Genomic DNA, 17,596 nt, shown 5'->3' on the forward strand with positions numbered 1-17,596 from the left:
CTTGTTGCTTTATGTGTATGGCTAGTCGTTTATTTGGGATTTTTTTGTTTCCTGAGGTAACATTTTATTGCTCTAAACTTCACTCTTAGAACTGCTTTTGCTGCTTTCCACAGAGTTTGAATCATTGTGCTTTTATTTTCATTTGTCTCTAGGTATTTTCTGATTTCCTCTTTGATTTCTTCAGTGATCTATTGGATGTTTAGAAGCATATTATTTAGTCTCCACTTGTTTGTGTTTTTTACAGTTTTTTTTCTTGTAGTTGATTTTTAATCTCATAACATTGTAGTAGGAAAAGATGCTTGATATAATTTCAGTTTTCTTAAATTTACTGAGCCTCACTTTGTGGCCCAGCACATGGTCAGTCATGGAGAATGTTCCATGTACACATGAGAAGAATGTGTATTCTGCTGCTTTTGGGTGGAATGCTCTATAAATATCAATTAAGTCCATGTGGTCTAATGTGCCATTTAATGCCTATGTTTCCTTATTGATTTTCTGTCTGGATGATCTGTCCATTGATCATCCAAGAGTGGGGTGCTAAAGTCCTCTTTATTATTGTGTTACTGGCAATTTCCCCATTTCTGGCTGTCAGTATTTGCCTTATATATTGAGGTGCTCCTATATTGGGTGCACATATGATTACAATTTTTATATCTTCTTCTTCAATTGATCCTTGAACATTATGTAGTGTCCTTGTCTCTTATGACAGTCTTTTTTAAAGTCTATTTTGTTTCATGTAAGTACTGCTACTCTAGTTTTCTTTTGATTTCCATTTGTGTGGAATATCTTTTTCCATCCCCTCACTTTCAGTCTGTATGTGTCCCTAGGTCTGAAGTAGGTCTCTTGTAGACAGTGTATACATGGGTCTTGTTTTTGTATGCATTCAGCCATCCTATGCCTTTTGATTGAAGCTTTTAATCCATTTAAATTTAATGTAATTATTGATATATATGTTTCTATTGGCATTTCCTTAATTGTTTTGAGTTTGGTTTTGTAGGTGTTTTTTCTTACCTTCATCTTTGGTCTCTTCTCTTGTAGTTTGATGGACATCTTTAGTGTTGTGTTAGGTTTGCTTTTTCTTATTGGTTTATGTATCTATTGTAGTTGTTGTGTTTGCTGTTCCTATGAGGTTTTGATACAGCAGTCTTTATATGTAGAAATTTGTTTTAAGTTGCTGGTCTCTTTCCTGCTTAGAGAAGTTCCTTTATCATTTGTTACAAAGCTGGTCTGGTTGTGTTGAATTCTCTTAGCTTTTCTTGTCTGTAAGGTTTTTGATTTCTCCTTCAAATATGAATGAGAGCCTTGCTGGGTAGAGTATTCTTGGTTGTAGGTTCTTTCCATTCATCAGTTTAAATATAGTATTCCACACCCTTTTGACCTGAAGAGTTTCTGCTGAGAAATCAGCTGATAAACTTACGGGTGTTCTCTTGTATGTTATTTGTTGCTTTTCCTTTGTTTCTTTTAATATTTTTTCTTTGTCTTTAATTTTTATCTGTTTGATTACTATGTGTCTCAGCATATTCCTCTTTGGGTTTATCTTGTCTGGAACTCTCTGTGCTTCCTGGACTTGGGTTACTGTTTTTTTTCCCCCATGTTATAGAAGTTTTCACCTTTTATCTCTTCAAATATTTTCTCAGATCCTTTATATCTCTCTTCTCCTTCCGGGACCTCTATAATGTGAATGTTCGTGTGTTTAATGTTGTCTCAGTGGTCTCTTAGACTGTCTTCATATTTTTTCATTCTTTTTTCTTTATTCTGTTCCATGGCAGTGATTTCCACCATTCTGTCTTACAGGTCATTTTTCCATTCTTCTTCCTCACTTATTCTGCTATTAATTCCTTCTAGTGTACTTTCAGTTATTGTGTTGTTCATCTCTGCTTGTTTGTTCTAGGTCTTTGTTAAACATTTCTTGCATTTTCTCAATCCTTACCTCTATTCTTTTTCTGAGATCTTGGGTCATCTTCACTTACATGATTCTGAATTCTTTTTCCAGTAGGTTGGCTATCTCTACTTCACTTAGTTGTTCTTCTGGGGTTTTATCTTTTTCCTTCATCTGGGACATATTCCTCTGCCATCTCATTTTGTCTAACTTTCTGTGATTTATGTTTCTGATCAGCAGGCTGCAGGATTGTAGTTCATGTTTCTGCTGTCTCCCTCTGGTGGATGAGATTGTTTAAGAGCCTTGCGCAGGCTTCCTGATGGGAGCTGTGTTCCTACCCTGTTGGTTGTTTAGCTGAGGTGACTCAGCACTGGAGCCTACAGGCTGTTTGGTGGGGCTTAATGGCAGCCTCTGGGAAGGCTCACACCAATGAGTACTTCTCAGAACTGATGCTGCTCGTGTCTTTGTCCCCACAGTGAGCCACAGATGCTGCCCTCCTCTGTAGTAGAACTTCCATTACTAATAAGTCTGGCACAGTCTCTTATGGGGTCACTGCTTTCTTTACCTGGGTCTTGTGAACATGAGACTTTGTGTGTGTTCTCCAAGAGTGGAGTTTGTCTTTCTCCCAGTCCTGTGGAAGTCCCAGAATCAAATCCCACTGGCCTTCAAAGTTAGGAGGCCAGGGAATTCCTCCTCCTATTGCTGGACTCCCAGGCTGGGAAGCCTGACTTGGGGCTCAGAACTTTCACTCCTGTGGGATAACTTCTGTGGTATTGTTGTTTTCCCAGTTTGTGGGTCGCTCACCCAACAGGTATGAGGTTTGACTTTATTGTGATTGTGCCTTTCCTACATCTCATTGTAGCTTCTTTTTTGTCTTTGGATGTAGGGTAATTTTTTTTGTAAGTTCAAACATTTTTTTGTCAATGGTTGTTCAGCAATTAGTTGTGATTTTGGTGTTTTCATAAGAAGGGAGTGAGCTCATGTCCTTCTACTCCACCATCTAGAGTTAATCTCTCTCTAAATTGTCTTCTACACTAAAATTCTTTTAGTCTTAGTCATCATTGATCACTTGAAATGCATTGTAAGTCCCAAGTTACAGTATTCATATGGATCTCTAACTATACAGACATCTGTCAGGTAATAAATCCAAAAATAAACAGATTGTCAAATTGATTGATAAGTTACGTAGTGGAAAATCTTATGATGTAGAATATTAAATATTCATAAAGTGCAAAGGGCACACAGAAACTATATTTTATCACTATAATTACCAAGTAACGTTATGAAAACAGTAGGAGAGATTGCAATGGAGCAATTTAAAAGCAGTATATTATGGCATGATTTAATTGTAAATATGTTTGCAAGACAAACTATATAAGACAAGGAAATATGAAGAACTAGATTTTTAAATGAGCAGCATGTGAGATATTGATTACTTTGTCTATTTAAAGCATGTGAAACCTCCACTGTTACCTAAATTATTAGGAGAGTCATTTAGTAATTACTGTAGCAAGAGATATAGAACTTAAAGAGAATTGTAGCTCTGTTTTAGAATAATAAATGTCGAAATATGACATATGTTTTCAAAATTACAAAAAACACTGCTTTGATATAAAATATATAAGCAAAGATAAAGCAAAAGAATTGAGAAGTCTAATCAAAAAGTCAGTCTAGACAGATTGACATATAGATTTATCTATCCCTCCAAGTAACATGTACTGCTGTAAACAGTATGGAAATAATGCCAAATGCAGCCAAAAAAGTATGCTGTAAAGTAGGAGGAGAAAGACATATTGGTCATTGACCCTAAGACTGGAGGAACAACATTTAGACAAAGCCTCTTATAACCCATCATCCAAAAGCAGAAGGTCCAGTGTCTCCTTACTCCAAATTTAGCAACCAAAGTTGGCCTAGTTAGGCTCATTCCACCATCAGGTTTAATGGATGTTCTTGTAAGCCCAGGGATATCACTAAGAAGTATCAGTCACAAGTGCAGCTAACACAAAGCAGCAACAAGCATACTCTTCTACCTAAACATCATATGGCAATAACCAGGAAACACCAGCAAGGGAAATTACACCACAATAAGTGTCTAACTAGGAAGTGCTCTTCCTATTTGTGAATCAAATAGCCCTTTATCCCAACTAGAGACAAAGAAGCAGTTAGGCAATTTCAATAGAAAGAACCTGCTACAACAAGAGGCCAAAGCTGGGAAATGTTCTTTGTCCCCATGGACCATAGAATCCTGTCATTCAGCTAGAGTTAGTAAGTAACCTGACAAGACTGGTAGTTTAGATACCCCAGAACAGGTGATCAAGGCTGGGATCTAGTCTTCATCTAGACAGGACAAATAACACTTTCCATCAATGAGAGTAAACAGTCATCCAAAGGATCCAGACATGGCTAATCCCTTCCCATTGTCACCAGGTCTAGGATGTACTCTTTGTCCTCACAAACCACAAAATTCCTCCCACCCAAAGCCAATAAACATCAGGACTTGGGACAACTCCTTTTATTGCATCAAAAAGCACAAGTGGGAAAAAATGGACACTCCAGATGAAATAGTGCAATCAAGAATACCAAAACAGCACGGGAACGTTTTGAAAAACAAATTGTTATTGGATCCACAGCCCAAAAACACTGGCCATAATTTGTGTGATAAAACTAAGTTAGATGACAGCCTTTTAAAATACAACAAATTATACCCAGAATCTCCTAAAATGTTAGCCAAAATGTCCTGAATACAATTGAAAGTCACCCATCATAAAAAAAAGAAGAAGAAATGAAAGATCACAATTTGAATGAGGAGAGATAATTGAGTGACACCAAATCAGAGATACATCAGATATTGGATTTATCAGACAAGGATTTTTAAAAAGTTATTATAAAAATAATTCAACAAGTTCTTAAAAATTCTCTTCAACAAAATTTTAAAAACTCAACTACACTGGCACTCTGATCTTGAACTTCCAGCCTCCAGAACAGTGAAAAATAAATTTCTGGGTTTTAAAGCTATCCAGTCTGTGGTATGTTATAGCAGCTTGAATGAACTATGGCAGTAGCAAAATTATCCTTCATCAATAAAAAGGATATAAAATATTCAGAGATAAAAGTAAACTAAAACAATTGGTCACCATTTGTCAACAACAGAAAGGTTAAAAGAAGTTCTTAAAGAATGGCTAAATAAATTCTTCAAGTAGAAGGGAAGCTATGAAGAAATATTGAATCATCAGGAAGAAATATTTTTTTAAAATAAATGGTGATAATTGAGGTAGCAATTAATAACATCATATATTAGACAAAATAATATTGAACAATTTGGAAAATTAAGGGACTTAAATAGAATTCAAGTTCCCACACTTCACACAACATGATAAAACACTGATACCAGTAGACTGTAATAAACTGCATATGTGTATTGTAATACATAGATGAACCACTAAAAAAAAAACTGTACAAAAATACACTAAAAAACGCTATAAATATATCAAGATGGAATTCTAAAAAATCTTCAAGTAAGCCATAAGAAGACATAAAAAGAGAAATGAAGGAAACAAAACAAAAATAATTAATAAAATGGTAGGCAGAAACTCAAACAAATCAACAATTATACTAAACATAAATGGACCAAATAGCAATTAAAAGGCAGAGATGGACACAATGGGTTAAAAAAATAAACAAACAAAAACCCACATCATCTTGTTGCTTACAAGATCATTTCAAATTTAACAACATATGTAGGTTTAACATAAAAGAATAAAAATGATATACCATGAAAACATTCATTGCAAGGGAAAACACAAATGACTATATTAATATCAGATCAAGTAGACTTCAGGGTAAAGAAAATTACTACAAGCAAAAAGGGACATTACATTATCAATCCACAAGGGACACATAATAATCTGACATGGGTAAGCAGTAAACAACAGATCCTCAAAATACATAAAGCAAAAAACTGAAAGAGTTGTTAAAAAATTGACAGATGCACAATTATATTTGTAGACTTCCATACCCTACTCTCTGCAACTGAGGGTACTATGAGACAGAAAATCAGCAAGAATATAGATATCTGAAAAACATAGTCAACCTATAGGATTTAATTGACATATATAGAACACTATATCCAGCAGGAGAACATATTTAAAAAAAATAAAACCTTTGTCAAACTACTTCAAATCCTGAGAAATAATATAAATCTCAGCAAATTTAAAAGAAACAATATTATATGGAGTATATATGTTTTTTTTTTCCTAATGGAATCAAATTAGAAATCAATAACAGAAACACATCAGTAACATCTCTAAGTATTTGGCAATTTAAAACCACACTGCTAAATAATCCATAAATCAGAGATGAAATTTGAAAGGAAACAAAACATTCATAGAATTGAATGAAAATGTAGCATGTCAAAAATATATGTGACAGAACTTAAAGCAACACTGAGAAGGATATTTATAGCATTAAGTTTTTATGTTTGATAAGAGGAATGTTCTCAAATTAATAACTTAACTTCCAACTTCAAGAGAGAATAAAAGAAGAACAAACACAAAGGAAAGCAAGTAGAAGGGAAAAAAAGAAAGATAAATCTTTAAATAATCAGTAGAATTGTAAACAGGAAAACAAGGGGAACATCAGTGAAAGAGGATACTGGTTTTAAAAAGTCTGTCTCAAAAGTTTACATACCTTATGGTTTTATTTATGTAACATTATAATGTTATAAAATTATAAAGATACAGAACAGATTAGTTGTTGGCAGGGATTAGGGATGAGGGGAGGAAGGCAGGTGGGCCTGCCCATAAAAGGGCAGCATGGGCTTCCCTGGTGGCACAGTGGTTGAGAGTCTGCCTGCCAATGCAGGGGATACGGGTTTGTGCCCAAGTTTGGGAAGATTCCACATGCCATGGAGTGGCTAGGCCCATAAGCCATGGCTGCTGAACCTGTGCATCCAAAGCCTGTGCTCCACAAAGGGAGAGGCCACAACAGTGAGAGGTCCGTGTACCAGAAAAAAAAAAAAAAGGGGGCAGCATAAGTGATTCCTGTGATGATAATGTCTATATTTTCACTATATTGGTGGTTTCATGAATGTGCACAAGTGAAAAAAGAAATTGTGGAAGTAAATATACACTCATACAAACAACTGATTTGAGATAAATTGTGCAAAATGTAAATAAGATTGATGGACAATATTAATTTCCTGAACTATAGTTATACAAGTTGTTACTGTTGGAAGAAACTGGCTGGAGGTTACATGAGATGTCTTCTATATTTTACAAGTTTATGTGAATCTGTAATACAATACCTCAAAACAAAAAGTTTTTAAATGCATGATAAACAAAGTTAAAATACAATTGAAAATGAGTAGGGCTTCCCTGGTGGTGCAGTGGTTGAGAGTACGCCTGCCAATGCAGGGGACATGGGTTCGTGCCCCGGTCCGGGAAGATCCCACATGCCGCGGAGCAGCTGGGCCCGAGAGACCACAACAGTGAGAGGCCCGCATACCGCAAAAAAAAAAAAAAAGAAAATGAGTAAAACAACAAACTGAGAATTATATTTTAACTAAAATGAGCAAAAATTATTGGCACATAGTTTACAGATTTAAAAATAATAGTAATAAAATCCTACATATCCATAAAATATCAATAGTGGAAATGGCAAAATATTTGATTAGACAATTCATATAAGAGGAAATGATAAAGGATAATAAATATATAAAACAATTATCCACACACTCATAAAATAATCACCAATTTCTACTCCTTTCCACCATCCACAGAGGTAAAAAATGATCCCTAAATGTTCAGTGAAAGTTCTGTCACTGCTATATACACAGTGGCTAGAATAATATCTGGCAAATGATATAGACTACATAGATATTCATTAAATGAAGTAATCTATCTAAGTGGTAATCAAGAGAATGTATATTATGATAAGAACATATTTATATGAATTAAGCTGGCATAGGATGGCAAAAGTTTGTTTGACAATATCCTATATTAGTGAGAATGTCATGAAAAATCCCCACTGCAAGAAAGTACACATATTAAAACAATTACACTGAGATCAAATCTTTATTAAAACTGGAAATATTCATCCAATATAGTTACTTAGGCAGTTCCAGTTTCTGATATTGAGTCTAAATAAAAACTAGTGCAGGTATACAAAGGGACAAACAGGAGGATTTTTTATATACTCTTGATTGTAGAGAAATGTAATAAGAAATTACTTGAACAGCCATCAAAAGGGAAAGGTTAAATACATACCTATGATGAATACTATGTTGCAGTTAAATTAATAACCAGAAATTACATGCAGCAATATTCATACATTTGTATATTTATTTAATAATTACTTAAATAGTATCTAATATTTGTTACACATTATTCTAAGTACTTTACAAATATTAACTTATTTAATACTGATAATCTTATGAGGTAGGTACACTTCTATCCTCACTTAAAGATGAGAAAACTTCAGCAGGAAGAGTTTATGAAACATGGCTAGGGTCACAGAACTATTAAAAGTTGGAGCTGAAATCCAAACCCAAGCAGTTTGGATCTTAATTGCTCTCAACCATTGTGCTATGTTTGTAATAGAGAAGAACAAGTCTGACTCCATATTGGCTCTATTCCTTTAGCTCTAACCCTTGTGCTCTGTTGCCTGTGTTTAGTCATGCTGGGACATCTTTGTTAAAGAATGTTGCCAGTAGCCTAAAGTACACATGATAACATTCTCAAGGCTGTGTCTCCCAGGCTTGACCTTTAAAGGTATAATAAAATGTTGCAGAACAGAAAATAACAATTGTCTTGTTGGAGTTTTATAAGGAACATTGTAACCAGACTTATGTGGACAGTTGTAAGAACAAAGGATTCTGTTACCAAGAAGTTTGTAACAACCAGCCACACCCCCTCTCCTTTTAATATAAAAGAAGCCTGAATTCTAACTCAGGTAGGACTGTTCTTTGGGACACTAGTCCTCCATCTTCTCGGTCTGCTGGCTTTCTGAATAAATAAAGTCACAGTTCCTTGCCCCGAGAACTTATCTCTGGTTTTATTGGCCTATCATGCAGTAAGAAGTATGTGCTTGGACTCAGTGACATCTTCACACACACACACACACACACACACACACACACCACACACACACACACAAACATCTGTATAACATTAATAAATGGAAGAATGTTACTCATAGAATCTCAATTATAAATATTTTAAAGTGTTATATAAAAATATTGTATATAGAGACACATACTTATATTCCTACATGTTGGTAATTTTTTTTCATGTTGGCTAATAAGAAACCAGACTCACATTCGTAGTTATCTCTGAGAAACTAAAGAGGGAGCTGAGATTTGGTGATAAAGTTAAGCATAGCAAAAGTAAAAGTTAAGGAGGTTAATCATTCATACTCTTTTATTTTAACTTAAAGAAACAGGTCTATAAAATTTCAGCTAGTGATCTTGCTTACTACCTAACTGGGGCCAAGAGGAAGGAGTCGTTTGAATTCTACAGACCTCTTCTGTGATTTCTACCCACCTAAGCAGACTCTGTACCCACACACTCTATTTTCCATCCTGTTACTCTGGGCGAAATGTCCATACTCCTAACTAGAGCTAGTCCCACCAGGTATTCACTAAACTATAACCCTTTCATCTATAAAAGATCAATAAGACAGAAATGTATTTACATTTACTCCTTTATCATCATGTTAAAAACTCTGGTGGGGGCGGTGGAGGGGTTGAATTAGCTTATGTACTTGGCATTATTTCTTCTATCATATACAAAGTTAAAAAAAAGTTTTCATAATTTTATTTTTTGACCAGCTGCTACCATGCATATTTGCTCCATTTTTTAATGAAAATATCTCTTGAAAGAATTGTCTTTATACTTCTATTTTCAAGCCCTTCAGATGAAAATATAAATGGCCACTACTCTGAAGAAAGATTGATTTATCTAATAAAGTTGAAAATTCAAATACAGCAATTTACTTCTAGGTGTACATCTTATAGAATAACTTACATATGTTCACCCATAAACATGTAAAAGCAGACATGTAAAGCATGCATTGTTTGCAAGAGAAACAAACAAAAAGGTACAACTCAAATTTCTACCAGTGTTCCCTGATAATCAATGGATCAATAAATTTTAGTACAGTCATAATGCAATATAATCATAATGTACATTGTAACAGTAAAAATAAAATATAGTTACATGCAGTTACACATTTGAATTTTAGTAATATGATATGTAAAAAACAAAAGGTATTGAAAAATATGCATAGGGCTTCCCTGGTGGTGCAGTGGTTGAGAGTCCACCTGCCGATGCAGGGGACGTGGGTTTGTGCCCCGGTCCAGGAAGATCCCACATGCTGTGGAGTGGCTAGGCCTATGAGCCATGGCTGCTGAGACTGCGTGTCCAGAGCCTGTGCTCCACAATGGGAGAGCCCACGACAGTGAAAGGCCCATGTAAAGCAAAAAAAAAAAAAAAAAAAAAAAAAAAGGAAAAGAAAAGAAAAGAAAAATATGTGTGGTACATTCCAATCTCAAAATTCAAAACTATGTAAAAGTACACATATTTAAGGATTCCAACTCAGATTAAAAGCAACAAGAGAACTTTACAAACAAAATTCTGGGTAGAAAATACGTTTGAAGGTAGAAGATTTTAATAGTATTTAAAGGGACACATAGAGACCTCAAAAACAATGGAAATGTTCTTTGCTTGAGGTGGATTTTGAGTACTGTGCAATCTCTGTGTTCTCATTCTTTATTCCTTATGTACATTTTATGATTATTCTTTTAATTTTTAAAAGGTACAGAAATATGGATCAAGAACATAGTAAATTAATATTTTTCTAAGCTAAATAATCATCTGAGTTCTCAGATCAGCAATACCCGGCAAAATTTATCATGAGATCAATGTCAGAATAAATTTCAGTGTTTAATTGTTTCAAGAATATATAAGAGATTCACTGGGATGAGGAAGTTTTTATAAGAATAACATTATGGGAAGAAATTATAGTGAGTATAAAAATTTATCTATATTATCTATAATATAGATATATCTAAATTTATCTATAAAAATGTTTTGTTACTATATTTATCAAACAAAATAATTACAAGGCAACACTATCTGGTAGAATATGATAGGAAAACTGTTATATAGAATTTTTTAATCAAGGAGATAAAAGGAAAACAAAACAAAAAAAACTACCCATAAAGTTGGACAAAGAGTGTGAGTAAACAGAAAGTAAATATCTTCGTAGTGAAGTGTTCGGACTAGATGGGATCAGACACAGACTAGTAAAGACCTCAAGGTCATGAAGCTACTAAGTACTATAAGGAATCAAATCCAGCCTGCTTGAGTCTAAAGTCCATGCTATAAATATCAACACTACAGAATTTTATCAGACTCAAGAAGAAAATCCATATATTTACCCAAGTAATTCTAGAATATTTTAAAATATTTAATATTTTAATGAAAAAGAAATCTTGTATTTTAAGAAAACTAAAAATTTGAAGATGTCTATTAAATAATACTTTACTTTTTCCATGATATTTATGACCTTGCTTAAAGGCAAAGTTGTGCCTAATGATTAAAGTATCCTTTTTATTACCTGTATATTCAACTGTTTCCTTCCTATTGGATCCTTTTCATTGGTTAGTAAACACGTTCATGTCTCTCCATTAAAGAAAAAAAATTGCCATCTCTGTTACCATATCCCAATTCATCTAAATTTCATTTAAATTAATTTCATTCCTTCCTCCATTTACAATCAACCATTTTTTAATTTAAAACGTTTTGGCCATGCGCCACATGGCATGTGGGATCTTAGCTCCATGTCCAGAGATCAAATCCATGCCACCTGCAGTGGAAGCTCAGAGTTTCAATGACTGGACTGCCAGAGAAGTCCTTAAAAAGTTTTTAAATTTATTTTTTATTGAGGTAACATTGGTTTACAACCTTGTGTATGTTTCATCTGTACAACATTATAGTTCTACTGCTGTATATAAAACAGCATGCTTACCACCCAAAATTTAGTTTCCATCTGTCACCATGTAGTTGATCCCCTTCACCATTTTCCCCATGCCTTTCCCCTCTGGTGACCACTACTTTGTTCTCAATATCTTTGTGTTTGGTGTAGTTTGTTCATTTATTTATTTTTTTGTTTGTTTGCTCTTTATTGGTGTGTGTTCATTGTAGCATTTACAATAGCCAAGATATGGAAACAATCCAAGCGCCCACCAACAAATAAACAGATAAAGAAGATGTGGTGTATGTATATACAATGGAATATTACTCATCCAAAAAAAAGGTGAAATCTTGCCATTTGCAACAACATTGATGGACCTTTAGCATATTATGTTAAAATAAAGTCAGATGGAGAAAGACAAATACGGTATGATTGTACTTATATGTGGAATATAAAAATACAGTCAAACTTATTAAGAGAGTTTTCTATACTGGCTATCTCCATCTCCTCATCTCCATTAACTTGTCAAATAAATCTACCCAGTGACTAGCAACAACTTTCACCCAAATGAGCACTCACTAATGTAACAATAAAGTTCAAATTCTGATGCATAAGAGAGCCATCTTACTTGACCTCTCAGCAGAATGAACACAATGGTAAACACTGTCCTTGACACTGTCACATTCTCTCAATTCAGGGACAAAATAGTATGTCTTCCCTTGGCATCAAAATCTGCAGGTGCTCAAGTCCCTTACATAAAATGACATAGTACTCTAAATACTCTGTATCTGTGGTTCTGCTTCCACGAATTGTTGGTTGCAGAACCAGCAGATATGGAGAGCAGACTCTATTCTCATTTTCCACCTACTGTTTAAGCACTGCTTCTATTTCCCATTTATTGAACTGATTAATTTTACTGGTATTTAAAAGTTGGAGTCATCCAAGGCTTTTCCCTTCTCACTCTGAACCTTACAGTATTCTGTTTATTGACTATAATTTTGTGATTATTGAAAAAATGTACATTGTTACTTTGAGCTTCTCCTTTTGAGTCCAGATTCCCATATCCACTTTTCTAGTTATATTCTCTGTTATGGTTTTCAAAGGATAAGGAAAAGAATATCCCTTTTGTAGCCATTGGGTTGTGAATAAATTAATAAATAGATAAAAATCCAGGTAAATGGAAATTTAAATGTCATCTTTATTTCTGACTATGCCAGGTTGTAGGAACAAGATTAGAGATATAGGCAAATGATCTTGAGTTTTGCAAATGGATCCTCCTCTTTAACAAGTATCTTTAAAATCTGGATCATAAGCTACTCAAAATTTAGACAAGTCTCTCTTTCTGTCCTGTGAAAGAGTAAATTAGAAAGTTTATACTTCCAGGAGTGCTATTTTATTGTGATTACCTTACATGGAAGCATGGTAAATGAAAAAAAGCATTTAATATTTCCTAGTTGTCTCTTTGTTATTGTTGTTATTGTCACTTTGTTTGTTTACCATTTGGACCTAGCTCCTAGGTTATGCCCCCCAAACATATGACTAATAATAACAGGTTCTTCTTGATGTCCTGAGCATCCTTTATTCCTGGAGACAGAGTACCCTTGGCCCAGGCATTTTTATTACCTTCATACATTTTTCAGTTTATAAAATGAACCTATCCAGAGCCAAATGAGACCCGATATATGGAAATGCCTCTAGAGAAGTTAATCCTTCCAGCTCCTCCTTGGCCTTGAGTGCAATTACTGAAATTGTTGTATGAAGTTTTCTGCTGTCTACCCAAGTCTGGCAACAATAATTGAAATCAAACGTTATGCATTAGGGATCTGGGGTACACATGGAACTTAACTCACTTTTCACTGCAAAATCTATCTTGGCCTGCAGATTCTGCTGAAAACAAAGTAAACTGTCAGTGATCTGTTTACCAATTTTCATTTAGAACTGATTCTGGCTGTAGCACAAAGTTCTCTCCTGCCTAAAATCAAATCGGTCTTTATCTGTGGAAAAAGTGTAAGAGGGTGAACTGCTTACCAGAAGCTGAAGCAAAGAACAAAAGCCAAGACACCACATATCCCATAATAATTAGGTCCCAAACCAAATGAAGATTACATAAGAAATGTCAAATTTTATGTGTTATTTTGCAATGTGTCAGACATTTTCTTATATTTCCTTTCTTCCTCTTTGTCTTAACTTGCTTATTGATGTGGTCATGTGCATAAAGTGCATAAAATGAACTGAGTGATAAAAAATCAAAGAAAGTTACCACAGTGTAAAAAGGGAAATCTATAGCATTTTTACACAAATGAAAGAAGGTTAACTTGTGTCCCATCCCATCATCTGCCTTTCTCAATGTAAACACTGTTTTGTCACCTTGATTAGTTTTGCCTCTTCTAAAATTTTATGTAAATAAAATCATAGTGTATGTATTCTTGTGAAGTTGACTTCTTTTGCTCAAAGTTAGGTCTACAATATTTTTTTCATGCTATTGTATGTATCAGTAGTTTGCTTTTCTGTGTGGTATTTCATTGAGCAAATAAAATTAAATATGTTTATTAATTGTCTTGTTGATGGATAATTGTGTTGTAGTGGTTTGGGGAAATTACAGATAGAATTTGTATGTACATTCTTATGCATATCTTTTATTTGGCCACATATACTCATTTATTTTGGGTAGTTACCTCTAAGCAACATTGTTGAGTCATAAGCTAATATTAAACAACCCTTGTATTTGTTGCGTCTAGATAGTGGATATATGAATATTCTTCATACACTTCTTTGAAGTTTTCTATATGTTTGAAATATTTCAAAATACAAAAAGGAAAATCTAGTATGGAGTACATGGGCAAGTAGTAGTGTTACTCATTCTTGATCAGTGTACAAGACACATTTAAATACTCAAACCGGACTATGTAAGGAAAACCATGTGCTGCACCACAGAGAGGCTGGCCCTTGTCAGCAGGCTGAGAAAGTAGACCAGAATTCAACACTTCTGCAGGCAGATATATGCAAAAGAGGATATGTAATGTTTGTAATCTATACTTTCTCTTTTTCACAAACACATAAATCAGTTAAATCATACCTCTTCTCTTAGAGAGAAATGAATGAAGGAATGAATAGAATCTTGAAGTGATATATTTTTGTTTGTTTCATATGAAAGCTTGATAAAAGAGAGTTCATGTTTTCCCATAATAAGATCATATCACGTGCTTCAAAAGCATCTTAAAGTACTCTAAAATAAACATAAAATCTCCTTAAACTTCATCTTCCACTCTACTGGTGAGGTCACATGTCGAGGGATCATCCTTGAAGCACTTACTAATTTGAATCCATATCTAATCACTAAATGTTGATGTTAATTTAACCTGCCAAATCATGTTTTAGAAATGCTATTTTGTAATAGATCCGATGAGGCTTTGTAATGAGAAGTTAAGGCTATATAAAAATATAAAACACAATTTTAACAACATAGAGATGCCTGAATTTTGAATACTGAAGTCCTTCTCATGAATGTTGAAAGGATAGTATTAAATTCCCTTTTCTAGTAAGCTCGAGCCTGAAGGAGCCAAATGCCAACATTCTTAAATAAAACTCCTTATGTCTGGCCCTTTTTCAACTTATCAGCAAATAGCAATGGTTTTTATGATGAATATTTTTCATCTTTTACTTTTCTTCAATTATACAACTTATATTTATACCTCTGAAAAAGCGATATCAGTCTCCTGGACCACAAAAATAGTCTCCTAACTAGTCTACACTAGTCTGCTCTGCCTCTCTGTCTGGTGCTCATTTTTTTTACTGTATGAAAGATCTCTCGAAATACAGGCCAGAGTACTTTATTCTCCCAGCTTAAAGCCATCAGGGCTTCTCATTCCTCCTAATATAGAGGCAAAATGCATGAAAGTTGACTAAAGTTTTAGCTCTTAACATATTCTGTCACTGGTCTTATTTTCAGCATACCGAGCATTGTGCACAAATTCTATCTCTGCTCAGTCTCTTATCCTTACCAGACTCACTCCTGAGAGAGAGGGAGAGGAAGTGACATAGGAAGAGGAGGAGAAGGTGGAAAAGGAAGAGAAAGGACAAGGGAAAGGAGAAGAAAAAAACAAATGAAATCTAGGTGTTGACTATAGTATTTGAGATATGAAGAAAGGTCTATGTAAGTACAAATGCTAAAAAGTACACACATATTTTGAACACTTAAAGGAAGGTTAATGTATCTAGCCTGAAACTGAATAGATACTCACTCAAACACACCTGCTCTGAAATTAAATTTATGTGAGGAAATCTAATAGACCAGCAAAAAAAAAATCATTGATACAATGAATGGTGGATCTCCTTGTAGTATCTATCCAAGCAGTTATTCTTGTTGGCATCATTATAACTACCCAGTAGATTTTGTAATAAACTGATCATTTAACATTCTGTCCATGTGCTTATATTTACATTCCAAATTAGCCCTTTATCCTTGAATTCTTCTTTAATGGTAAGATTCATTGTTTCACAAACACACACATACACAAAATCCCCCATCTACTGCAAAGTTCATAGCAGGGTCTTTGTTAAAAATTCAAAAATAAGATGTTTAATCATGTATCCTCCAAAGAATGTGCTCAAGATCTCTTTGAAATATGCGAGAGAAGTAAGACCACCTATCCCAAACGGAACATTACAGTCGTTTCTCAGTATACATGGTGGAATGGTTTCAGGATTCCCCCTTGGACACCAAAATCTGTGGACGCTTAATTCCTTCATATAAAAAGTCTTAGTACTTGCATATAATTTACAAATATCCTCCCATATACTTTAAATCATCCCTGTATTACTTATAATATTTAATACAATGTAAATGCTGTATAAATAGGTATAAATTCAAGTTTTGCCTTTTGGAAATTTTTGGAATTTTAAAAAATATTTTTGATATTTGGTTGGATGAATCCACAATGCAGAACCTGCATATACAGAGGGTTGTCTGTATTACTTTTTTCTGAATCCATCTGTTTTTGTTTTTCTCTCTTCAAGGACCACATGTTAGTCCCTTTTACTCCATGACCATTTTCTCAAGGGGGTGTTGTAAAAAAACATAACCCTTTCATTTTCATGGTAGTCTCAAAATTAAAAGGAAAAAAGAAAGAGTCAAGAAAGAAAGACAAAAAAAAAACAAAAAACAAAATTAAAAGAAAAGCGAGAGAGGAACTTGATGGATGCTCCAAATTTTCCCTCATTTATTTGTACAAGATGCTAAACAGGGTACAGAGACACATTTGCACTTTTAGCTGCCTAATGACATTAAAAATCTTTGGTTGCCTATAAAACATAATCAAAAAAATCTCAACTAATAACTTTGGCTCACATATGTAGGTTTAATTTCCTGAGCTCAATGATAACAAAGATCATCACCTCTTCACCTTTTTATTCAGCACTAATTTGGAAAATAACCACCATACAATTTTTCTTATCATGTGAGAGGTTCTGTAGTAAGCTATGTTTTCTCTTTGATGTTGAATTAGAATCTAGAGCTATTTAACTTCTATATTTATATTCTTGACCCCTATTTACTCACATTTGGCCAACAGAGTTATGATGGATGTTAATCTAAGTATCATAATAAAATGTGTGCTAAAAATTAATTTTTATTCTTATTGAAGTAAATTATTGGTTTTTCCAGTCCTTTTTATGACACAAATTGCTAATCTCCAAAGCTAACATTTCAGTACTCTTAAAGAATGTCCAAGGAAGAAATTGAGAAAT

This window comes from Phocoena sinus, chromosome 18, assembly GCF_008692025.1.
Source record: "Phocoena sinus isolate mPhoSin1 chromosome 18, mPhoSin1.pri, whole genome shotgun sequence".
Lineage (NCBI taxonomy): Eukaryota > Metazoa > Chordata > Mammalia > Artiodactyla > Phocoenidae > Phocoena > Phocoena sinus.